Here is a 10,044-nt window from a genome sequence, read left to right on the forward strand (position 1 = left end):
AAAACAAAATTTTATTTTTAGTCAAACATTTTATTTAAAAAAAAAAGGAAAATAAAAAATGGCACAAAAAACTGCTAAATACGGCCTCTTAAAAAGTGGTTCAATAAATCAACGAATCTAAATCTCGTATTTGTTAAAGAACAAAGAAGCTAGTTTTTTGCACGGTCAAATAAAATATGCTTGAAATGAACCCTAATATGTCTGATTATCTGCTGAAACCATTGAGCCATGACAGTATAGCATGAGCACCTTTCTTCCATGAACAATCCAACATCATATCATGCGCAACTCCTTCAATACATATCGGTGACACATCGTAAAATCTGCCCGTCTCATCGAGTCCTTTGGCATCCTACATTTATATATATTGATTTATAAAAAGGATGAAAGAAAGAAATGGTCTAGTGTAATAAAATAATCTCTAGCTACGTTACTTTGACTCTTTATTTTTCTTTAAACACCCGTGTCCGGTATCATGTTCAGTACTCATCTAGATATGGCAATGGGGAATTGAACATACTCGTAACCAGTGAGTCCAAGTAATATAGGTCTCAGGCATGTACTTTTGTTATATGCACAATATTCTCATACGTTTCAAGATTTTGATATGAGATGCGAGGAAAACAGAAGCATGACAGAATATTAGAAGTTCATAAATTGAAGCTGTAAGATAAGAAATTACCACTAAGAAGTCATCTTTTGCACCCAAGACGAGAATTTCTGTTGAACGGTCGGTCAATTTAGGCATCGGAAGTGATGCGTTAAGCTTCCGGAGATCAAACAATGGCATCCTTGAACTTTCTTTCATGAGCTACTGATAACTGAAAGAGGAACACAATGTCAAAAGTATAATTCCACAGTTTAATATGACAGAAATAGATACAGTTTTGGAAATGAAATTTGATTTGCAATACAATCTTCGATACATTGGAATAAGCATGTACAACGGGAAATAGATTAACCTTTTCTTCAACAAGTGTGAAATTTTATTGTGGCAAGAAGATTTATATCCTTCTATAAAGCTATTGCACTCTAGCTCTTCAATTTTCCTGGAAACATCTGCTTTTCTCTGTGTCTCGGACTCAGGTGAATACAAGATACTGTTGTGGAATTCGGGTTAATTTCCATCAATAGTAACAAATTCACCTTGAAAACTATTATCTAGGTGACTAGTGTGAAAACGATTGTACTAAAAATCACCCCAAGGTAGATTCCTAGGAAAGAGGAGGGGTCACATTGGTCCCTCTTAAAATCTACTTTCCTTAGACAGAACTACCAAGACAAGTAATTTTAATAGGACAATAATTAACAACAACTATACCCGACAATAGCTATTAAATAAACATAAAGAGAACACCAAAATTTAACGAGGTTAGGCCAAAATTATGTCTACCTCCTCGAACACTACTAAAATAATATTTCACTAATAGAGGAAATATTACAAAGAGAGAAAGAGTACAAATAGCCTTTAACAGTGAAGAAGGCTTATATTTGTGGGATGCTAAACTAAGGAGAATGATGACTCTATTTATAACAAAAGAATTTCCCCTCCTCCTTATACACAACCAATGTGGGATTTTACCAAAAAACCAACAAATCTCCACCTTGGCAAATTCCACACACATATCTCAAAAATCCAATCTTCAGTAGTGTTTGCAAATTCATCTTTCAATTTGTAACAATATTGACCAAGTCTAAACAATGTTTAAACTTGACTGCAGTTACCACTTTTGTCAACATATCAGCAGGATTCTCAGTGGTCTGAATCTTCTGGATTATAACTCCACCTTCTTCTAGAATCTCTTGTACAAAGTGATATTGAACATCGATGTGCTTCGTCCTTGCATGGTAAACCTAGTTCTTTTCTAAATGAATAGCACTCTGACTGTCACAATGCACTTTGATGTGCTTCTGTTCCATTCCCAATTCACCAAGCAACCCTGAAGTCAAATTGCCTCCTTCACACCCTCTGTAACTGCCATATACTCTGCCTCTGTAGTAGACAAAGCCACTGTTGACTGCAAGGTGGACTTCCAACTGACTGGTGCCTTTGCAAATGTAAACACATAACCAGTAGTTGATCGACGCTTGTCCAAATCACCTGCATTGTCTGAATCACAATACCCAACTACACACTGACCATCTTGTTTGTCCTGCTGAAAGACCAAACCAACATCTACGGTGTTCAGAATATACCGCAGAATCCATTTCACAGCTTGCCAATGCTCTTTTCCAGGATCATGCATATACCTGCTCACAACCCTAACTGCCTATAAAATATCGGGTCTTGTACACACAATTGCATACATCAAGCTACCAACAGCACTTACATACGGAACCTTTGACATGTATTCCCGTTCTGCATCATCCTTAGGTGACATGGATGCACCGAGCTTGAAATGAGGAGCAAGAGGTGTACTAACTGGTTTTGACTTCCCATCCATGCCAAAACGTTTCAGTACCTTCCTCAGATATTCTTTCTGAAACATACAAAGCCTCCCTAATTTCTTATCCCTTGATATCTCCATGCCTAGAATCTTCTTCGCTTCACCAAGATCCTTCATCTCAAACTCCCTGTTCAATTGAGTCTTTAGTTTCGCAATTTCTATCTGACTCCTGGAAGCTATCAGCATATCATAAACATAAAGAAGAAGATATATAGGATCCGTCTTGTAGCTTGCGTAAATACACACAATGATTATATTTGCTTCTTGTGTACTTCTGCCCTATCATAAACTTGTCAAATCGCTTGTACCACTGCCTTGGAGATTGCTTCAATCCGTACAACGATTTTTCTAATTTGCACACCATCTCTTGTTTTTCAGCAACTTTGAATCCATCTGGCTGAGTCATGTAGATTTCCTCATCCAAGTCTCCATGTAAAAATGCAGTTTTTACATCCATCTGAACTAGTTCCAAATCCAACTGTGCTACTAAAGCTAACAAAATTCTGATGGAGGAATGTTTTACAACTGAAGAAAATACTTCATTATAATCAACTCCCTCCGTTTGAGCGTAGCCTTTAGCCACCAATCTTGCTTTGTAGCGGATGTTATTCTTGTCAGGAAATCCATCTTTCTTTGCATATACCCACTTGCACCCAATTGTCTTCTTTCCCTTCGGAAGACTAGCTAGTTTCCACGTCTGATTCTTTTGAAGGGATTGCATTTCTTCATTCATGGCGATCCTCTACTTTTTATGTTCTGAACTTTGGACTCCTTCATTAAAAGTGACAGGAACGTCATCAATTGCAATTGATGATGCAAAAGAGACTATGTCAGCATAACGAGCAGGTTGTCTAATGGTCCTCTTTCCCTTTCTGAGTATAATTGATTCATGTTGTTGTGGAGGTTCTTGGGTCTGAATCTCTTCTTCATCTAACTCTTCTTCTACCATAGGATAGTCAACATCAGTTTCTTTACTGGTTGGGTCAATTTTGCTTCCTTCAAACTCCACCTGTTTGAGAGTTCCATCTGTATGCTCCAATTTTTCTGAAGTCACCTTTCTCAACATGGTAGATTCATCAAAGGTAACATCCCTGCTGAAGATTATTTTCTTTGTTTCTGGACACCAAAGACGATAGCCTTTCACACCAGATGTGATCCCCATAAAGATCGCCTTCTTTGCTCTTGGATCCAGCTTTGACTCCTTAACATGGTAGTATGCAGTGGAACCAAACACATATAAGGAATCATAATCTGTAGCAGGTTCTCTAAACCATTTCTCTAATGGTGTTTTACCACCAATAGCATTCGATGGTAAGCAGTTGACAAGGTGACAAGCATAGACCAAAGCCTCAGCCCAAAATTCTTTGCCTAACCCAGCATTAGGCAACATACACCGAACCTTCTCCACTAATGTTCGGTTACGCTTTATCACCCCATTCTGTTGTGGTGTAGATATGATAGTGAAATGCCTGACAATACATTCTTCTTCACAGACTTTCAGAAATGGATCATTTTTGTACTCTCCACCATTGTCTGTACGGAGACGTTTGATTTTTCTGCCTGTTTGAGTCTCCACCATCTTTTTCCATTTAAAGAAAAATCCTAGCACCTCATCCTTTGTCTTCATTGTATACACCCAAACTCTCCGGGAAAAATCATCAACAAAGGTGACATAATAGTGTGTTCCTCCTAATGAAGTTGTCTTGGAAGGCCCCCATACATCTGAATGAACATAATCCAAAATACTTTTAGTATCATAGATTGTTGTTCCAAATTTCACCCTCTTCTTTTTCCCTTTGATGCAATGCTCACAAAAAGATAATTTGCAAGCCCGAGCACCCTTCAATAATCCTTGATCTATCAGCAATTTCAAGGATTTTTCACCAACATGCCCCAAGTGCATATGCCATAACCTGGTTGCTTCTGACTCATGTTCATCAATAGAAGCTACCACTGCTGCTGTCCCAACAATTGTACTACCCAGAAATTAATACACATTGTTTCTTTTCCGGATTCCCTTCATTATCACCAGTGCACCAGAGATAATCCTCATAATCCCAGCTTTTGCCCTCACTTCTAAACCTTTTGACTCTAAGGTTCCCATAGAGATGAGATTTCTCATTAAATCTGGTACATATTGGACACCTGTTAAGGTTCTGATTGATCCATCATGATTCCTCAAGCGAATTGAACCAATCCCAAGTGTGTCAAGAGGGGAATTATTTGTTGTGTAGATAATTCCACCTTTTAGTTCTTTAAAATCAAAGAAGCATTCTCTATTGGGGATCATATGGTGGCTACAAGATGAATCTAACAGCCATGAACTGGAACAGCTGGTTGATGGCGTAGCAGCGAATGCGAAATCTGAATCTATATCATTATACTCGACCATATTTGATTCTGAGACAGCCTTTCCCCTTTCAGGTTTGCCTTTATTCTTTAGCCTGGGACATTCTTTCTTCCAGTGCCCTTTGCTCGACAAAAGGCACATTCATCTTTGCTCAATCTGGACTTTGACTTCGATCTCCCTCTCCTTCCTTTATTCTGACTCTTTGAACGGCCTCTAACAACAAGAGCTTCTGCTTCGACACTTGTATTTCTTGTTTGTCTTTCTTTCTCAATTCATAACTATACAAGGCACAGTTACTTCACTGAGAGACACATCAACTTTCCCATGAAGTAGAGTAGTTTCAAGATACTCAAACTCATTAGGAAGTGATCCCATCAACATCAGAGCCAGATCTTCGTCTTCAAAGTCACGTCCATATTCATCAGATCAGTCACCAACTGATTAAAGCTAGTAATGTTATCATTCATAGTGGTACCTGGTATATAGTTGAAGCGAAACAATCTCTTTTTCATGTAGAGCTTGTTCTGACCGTTTTCTTCAAAATTTCTCCTCCAATGCCTTCCACAATTTACTTGCAGAAGTTTCCTTAGAAAATACATACTTCTGCTCTCTAGAAAGACACGATCGAATAGTACCACATGTCAATCTATTGATCATCTTCCATTCTTTCTCCTCAACATCATCTGGTTTCTCTTCTTCAATAGAAATGTCTAGACCCTGCTGAAGTATGGCATCTAGAACCTCACTTTGCCACATGCCGAAATGACTGGTGCCATAAAAAATTTCCACTGCAAATCTAACATTTGTCACAACATTTCTTGTGGATGTTTTTATGTCGTCTGTCATTTCTACTACAAATTCTATTTAATAGTTGTCAATGCAGAATGTCAATTACCCCAAGGAAAAAAAATTTCTGATGTGGAAGATCAGCCTAAGCTGCAACCACAGAGCATACTAAAATAAACCAAGAGCGCTGATACCAATTGTTGTGGAATTCGGGTTAATTTCCACCAATAATAACAAATTCACCTTGAAAACTATTATCTAGGTGGCTAGTGTGAAAACGATTGTACTAAAAATCACCCCAAGGTAGATTCCCAAGAAAGAGGATGGGTCACAATGGTCCCTCTTAAAATCCATTTTCCTTAGACAGAACTACCAAAACTAGTAATTTTAATAGGACAATAATTAACAACAACTATACCCGACAATAGTTATTAAATAGACATATAGAGAACACCAAAATTTAACAAGGTTAGGCCAAAATTATGTCTACCTTCTCGAACACTACTAAAATAATATTTTACTAATAGAGGAAATATTACAAAGAGAGAAAGATTACAAATAGTCTTTAACAATGAAGAATGTTTATATTTGTAGGATGCTAAACTAAAGAGGAGAAGAATTCTATTTATAGCAAAATAATTTTCCCTCCTCCTTTTACACAACCAATGTGAGATTTTACCAAAAAACTAACAGATACAAATATATGTTCAAGAGCATGGTTAATTGAGTGTCCTTGGAGGATCAAATCCCCATACCCATTTATAATACAAATATATTATACTAAAGTAGCGGATTGTTCGAACCCCGGATTTATGTATTGATATATCGTTTTAGGGTGAATTTAGATGGGCTAGCACATTTTTTCTCAACTTCAATAAAAAATGAAGTTAACGTCTTTGATATGCATATGCCCAGACAATATAAACTCCCTTTCGCTGCCTTTGCCTTCTTTCGTCTGCCTCGTGGCCCGCCTTTTCCTTCGATGGATTCCTTCGGGTAATCTGAAAACCAATTCGAATTTCATGTCTATGTCTATGTGTATCTGGTCTCTTGTATTTTTCCCTGTTCTTGTCCAGTTAAAAACAAATTTGTTTTTCAGTCAAAGTTCTAAGTGATTTTATAGCAAAACTGATATGTTTTTAGATGTAAAAGTTGAACTTCCCTTTTGGGGTTTTCGTTCTTAGTTATTATCTCTTAATTAATCCCTAATTTTTCGGGCCTTTTAAAATTTGTCTCTCTTGTTAATTATATGAATACTGGGTTTTGCTTGATTTAATTCCAATTGTTTTTTTTTCCAATATTAAGCTAAAGATCTCTTCTTTTTTATCATTAAAAAACTTTGGGTTGTCTTTATTCAATCATTCTAATTGAATCTTGATTGTTGGATCTGTGACTTGATTTGTTCTTCTTTAGGGTTTCTTGTATAGGCGTTCTTTTCTAATTTTTTGTTTCTCGGGAAGATGGATCATTGCAATCTTGTACATAACGCCGCTGTTTCGGCTTATGATCACCAAAGGGGCAGCCCCGTTGTTAGCCCTAAGCCTCGGCGAATTGGGTTCTCCCCAATAACCCTAGCAGGCCCTTGACATTGAATTTGAGGTGCAGTTTTCATTCCTTTTATCTGATACTATTATTTGAATTTTATTTATTTATTTGGATTTGATTTGTTTTGTTTTATAAGCGTCGTTATTTAATTGTGCTTTTTTATTTCCGTGATCAAGCCGAGATAACTGACTTGAGAGCTGGTCTGAGCTTTTAGATATCATCCTGAAGAAGGTATTTTAGAATCTGAGCTCTAACTTCATATAATTTTTTCAAGTGTCCGTATTTGATTCACATGTTTGTATTTGATACTCTTGTTTGACTGTATCTGAATTAGAGTGCAAGGATTTAATAGGCTGAATTAGCTTTCTTTGACACGAAACTGCTGCTGTCACTCACATGAAAATCTTAGAAAATACTGAATTTGTGTTCGACGCAAATTTGTCTAAACATCCTATTGTTAATATGTATGATCCTTCAAAACCTTCTAATGCATGAAAATCTTAGAAGTTTATTGCTCTGTTTGACTCAAATCTGTGATTGACACTCGCTCGCTCTTGAATTCATCGAGTAACTGAGTTTATGATCCTTTAATCATTAAAGTTATGGACAAATCAAACTTAATGTGTTTTAAACTTTCAATATTTATTCCAAGATTTAGAAATATTGATTAATATTTTTGTTTCCATTCTAGATACATGAAAATCTTAGGAAAAAGTTGAATATAATTGTGTTTGATACTCTCTTGAATCTGCTTTAGTATTATATGGTATGAAGATATGATTTTCTAGCCATGAATTTTCTGGACAAATTGAACTTGTTTTTCAATATATATGTTCCAAGCTTGAGCAGCTTCCAGGGTTGACTTGTTTTAACCATTTTTTTTTTTTTTGCAGGAGGATTTCGGGATAGAACAATCTGCAAACCAAGTGGCATCACCACCCCCATTTTTTCACGGTCGCCTCCAAGTAGGGTTTCGAATCCACCTGTGGAAAGATGCTCTATTCAATGACGGAAGACATGTATCCCTGGAAATCCCATCTCTGTCTTCATCATCATCATGTAAAGGACGGTGTACTAGGTTGAAGTTTGGCTATAAACCGGCCACCATTAGAGTAGAAGGATTCGATTGCCTAAACAGAAGTCGTCAGAATTCCAGCATCCCTGCTATGGCCTAAAAGTAGATCAAGTGTACATACAAATGCCCCAATTCCAGAAAACAAAGCGACCTAAAAGCTGATAATTTTAGAGAAAAGTAGAGATAATTTCAGTTGAGTAGTGTTTATGATGTTTTTGATTGCTAATAGCCACAGTAAGTAGTTTGATAATTGATTGAAGGGAAGATAAGGCGGGAAGCAAAGCTGTGAAGAAAGGTCTGAATTATGTTATTTTTGTAATATATAAGATGAGGGCTACAATTGGTAGAAGAATGATTGATTGATATTTGTTATGGAAATGGAGATCACCACCATTGGAAATCTGTATCCGTTGAATTTTGTTTAGCTACATTCCTCTGTAATGGTTATGCGCATGCTATTTATGCTTATGTCGTCTCATAATGTTTGGGTATGTGTCGTACGTATATATGCTTTGGCCGAGACAGCTTCCAGACTCGAGTAAGAATTAGAACATTGCAAGATGCAAATGGTGGAGCCTCCCCCCCCCCCCCACCCTCTTTCTTCGGGACAAAGCGTGAATACACAACAGGGTTCGTGTCCGAATCCAAACATTCACCAAAGTTATCAAAACTGAATGCTCAATATGTGTCCCTAGCAAAATGCAAGTGCTCAACACAACTTTCAAAACTGCCATATACCAGAACTACTGTGCACAGCAACACTCCAACCCATATTAAATTCGGTAGACGCATTGTTGTGCTATATTTTCACTTTCTGAGTATTAGATATTATATATGATATAGGTTGTCACTTCACTAGATGCTTTTGGTTTAAAAAATTGATCAAAAAATTAATAAATTAAAAAAGTTTTGAATAGATAATATCTTGTAATTATCACATATTATTTTTTAAAAATATTAAGTGGACAATTATATTATATTGAGTTAATTGCACTACACGTCCTCAAACTACATACCATTCTAGATTGATCTTCAACTTTTTGAACATTCTAATTTCGGACTCTCATTCTAAATTGGTATTCGATCTTTTGAGCATAGTTTGGGCATTTTATATGAACATTCATTAGTTCGGGGACCAATTTAGAACGAGGGTTACAGTTTGAGGAAGAATATGTAATGCTCAGAAGTTTGGGGATTGAATTAGAGTTAGAATAGATGTTCAAAACTTAGGGACTGATATAGAATGAGTCACAGTTTTGGGATGCGTCATGCGATTAACTCTATTATATTGGCGAAAATGCAACACTGGACTCCGAATCGAATGATGATTGTTTGACATATGAAATGGTAAACCGATGGTGTTGGTCTGTCGGAATGGATCATAGTTTGAGGTGGTGTCAATTTGTTTATGCAACTCTTCTGTGTAATTTTGTGCTTCCCGTATATGTTCATTTGACAGCATTAGGTGAGCGATGTGGACAAGTGTTGCGGCCGAAATGACAACGTCCATTACATCTCTATTTCATTGCAACACAAGCCTTATCCGTAATCTCTATCATCCTCATTAAGGAAAGTGCTTCTCCCACTTTGGCAACTTGATTTGTCGTCAGCCTAGTCTCCTAGTATTCCATCATCCCAATTACGGATTTTGAAGGTCGTGTCTCTCTATCATGTGTCAGTATACATCATTCGACATTCCATTAAATTTCCTATCTACTTCCCCCTAGTTTCGTACAACTCTAGAGGCATATAATGATACTTCCATTTACTATCATACTCACTTTGCCACCATTTTCCTTATCAAGTCTCTTCTAGCATGCCAATTATGGGCTTCAAGTATG

At 36.8% G+C, this 10,044-nt stretch overlaps 1 long non-coding RNA gene across 1 annotated transcript; it reads left to right on the forward strand.

Moving 5' to 3' along the window:
* Positions 1 to 7,289: 7,289 nt before the first annotated feature.
* Positions 7,290 to 8,629, forward strand: LOC120212090. The gene is made up of 2 exons (XR_005524658.1): positions 7,290 to 7,359; positions 8,022 to 8,629. It is a non-coding gene; the product is annotated as an uncharacterized LOC120212090 (long non-coding RNA).
* Positions 8,630 to 10,044: the final 1,415 nt, after the last annotated feature.

Source organism: Hibiscus syriacus, unplaced genomic scaffold (genome assembly GCF_006381635.1).
Source record: "Hibiscus syriacus cultivar Baekdansim isolate YM2019G1 unplaced genomic scaffold, ASM638163v2 tig00109992_pilon, whole genome shotgun sequence".
Taxonomy (NCBI): Eukaryota; Viridiplantae; Streptophyta; class Magnoliopsida; order Malvales; family Malvaceae; genus Hibiscus; species Hibiscus syriacus.